Genomic DNA, 2,589 nt, shown 5'->3' with positions numbered 1-2,589 from the left:
AGATTGTTTACTAAATGTAACTTTTTTGGGTGACCACTGGTGTATATGATTAATAACTGACCTCCTTCAATAGACTATAGAGCTTGAGAAGGTAAAAAGCACAACCCATTGGCACAGTCTACCACAGGAGGTAGTAGAAGTTGCATCTGCATGTGATTAGGATTTCTTCTTAACTACTTCTTCAATGAGTAATTCTTCATCAAAGCTAATTTTGGTCCCAGGATAAATTGGGGAAGGCTTAGAGGCATTGTTGGGGTGTCAATAGTGGCACATTGAGGGATAGTTCCCCAACTAAGAAGTATCTCACTTAATATATCAATTGTGCTGAGCTTAAGAAATTCTAGAAAGATGAATGACTTAATGAATGAATGATATGGCTATGAATATGGCTATGAATGATATGGCTATGGCTATAGTGATATGAATATCCCATAATTGGTTTAATTATGTACCCTTGCTTTGTCTATTGGAAGGCAACTGAGGCATAGGTTTTTCAGCCTTGTCTCATGATACTACACCCCATTTCCAGTAGATACTGCTGGTTCTATGGTGGAAGAGTATCCAAAATGACTGAATTGCCAGACCTATTCCCTACTAGCTAATGGTGCTCATGTTCTCCTTCTAAACATGCAGATGACATGAGATACTGGGTGCCTTATATTTGTTCCTCCAGATCCAGTCTCTGATCTCCACCTTTCTTCATTCTCTCTGGCAGGCTGAAGTCTGTGGGCTTTTTTTTGGGGGGGTCTGCTTCCTCTGGAATCAAGTAAACATGTGACATGAGGGGTAAGAAAGAATTACAGCAGGTAAGGCACTTGTCTTACACACAACTGGCCCAGAATCAACCTCTGGTATCACATCTGGTCTCCCAAGTCCTGCCAGAAGGGATCTTTGAGTGCGTAGCCAGAAGTTAATGCTCAAAACCACCACCTGTGCCCCTGCAACTCCCCCTAGTACCCCACAGGAATAGTAGAAAAGAGAGCAAGAATTTAGAATCATTTTTCTGAGTTTCTTCCAGCTAATTGTTCTCATGCTTCATTCTTTTTTGAAAGTCAGAGATTCTACTAAGAGGCTATCACTTTCTTTAACTATAATTGAGATGATCGACTTGCCCTTTGGATTGAGGGGTATGAATGACTCCCCAATCTAGCTAGCCTCATTTTGGTTTTCCTTAACCTTCCCTCATCTTTTTAAGTGGTCTATGAAAGTCTTCTGAATTACTCCATTTGCATGGGATGGTTTCCTTCTGGGAAATACCTTGGGAATATCAAGACTGCTACATGATCTACATCAAGAAAGATCTTCCATCTATAAAGACCTGCTCCCTTGTCTCATCTAGTGGTTTTGCTTATCTTAAAAACCAACAGCAACTAAGGAGACTGAATGTAGCATGTTCCCTTGGTTATTGAACAACCAATAGAGTTCTGCATCTTCAGCTGAATCTTATAGTCACACCGTTTTTGTTTTCTTACTATGATGAACCTTGGCACCTCAACACTCTAAATTCCTGCATAAAACAAAACTGGCTCTTTCCCTTTTCCCAAGTGAATCATGCTATTGGGGATGGCAATGCTGGGGATTGTTTTCCGATGAATTGTGACAAGCTGGACCTGAGTAGTTCATTCTTTCTTGGCCAACCATGAACTTTGGAAACTACGTGCTGATACAGCTTGCCAGGGCTGTCTTTCTAGCCCTGCTTCCCTGCCTTTCTATTTGCAGCAGATAGATGCTAAAATACTTGCTATTGTTATTTTAAAATTTGTTCTTCTTCTAAATCCCCAATTTTAGCAATGTTTATGATATTGTAATATGTTATTTAGAGCTATATCAAAAAAAGGAAAGGAGAATTAATATTTTTCAGGAGTGTTTTCCAAGCAGTGCCATTTCTAAGGGAACAGCCTGGCTACGTGAGCATGATGATTCAGTGCTTGGACCAGTGACGTGGTAATGCTCTGGACCACTGGTACTGTTAACACCCAAAGGTGCTTAGGGGCATGTGGTTCCAGGGATCATACTTGGAGTATAGCACGTACAAGGCTTCTACTCCAGTCTTCTAAGTTATGCCCCCCAGTGCATAACAAATAATCTATGTCCTATGTTGCAGCAATTGCTATTGTGCATTAAAAGCACATAAAAAATGTATAGCAATTGAAAGCTACCCTTTGATTCTGCTTGCTCAGGATTTCCGAGAGCGTGGAAGTGAGCTGTGCCTGCTCTGTAGCAGACCTCTACCAGGAAGACATCAGATGAGTGATGACTTCATAGTGACAAGTGCACTCATCTGGAGTTACGTTTGCTCTTCTGACTGACTCAGGCTAAGATGACTCAAAGAGCAACATTGCCTAGGGGAGAGCTTACAGCTGGCCTCACTGTGTGCTTCATGCACGGGCTGAGAAATTTCTTCCATGGTGACACAGCACATCAAGAGACCAGCTGGAGGCTGGCAAGACCAGCTGGCAAGACCAGTCTCCAATGCCACAGTCCATTACGGTGTAGGTCCTCAATCAAAGTAGTCACAGGTCACCCAGATTCACAGGGAGGACATCTAGGCTTCTCTTGATGAGGAATGGTAAAGAGCTGTCAGTGTCA

This window comes from Sorex araneus, chromosome 3 (assembly GCF_027595985.1).
Source record: "Sorex araneus isolate mSorAra2 chromosome 3, mSorAra2.pri, whole genome shotgun sequence".
Taxonomy (NCBI): domain Eukaryota; kingdom Metazoa; phylum Chordata; class Mammalia; order Eulipotyphla; family Soricidae; genus Sorex; species Sorex araneus.
Note: the sequence above shows the minus strand (reverse complement) of the source record.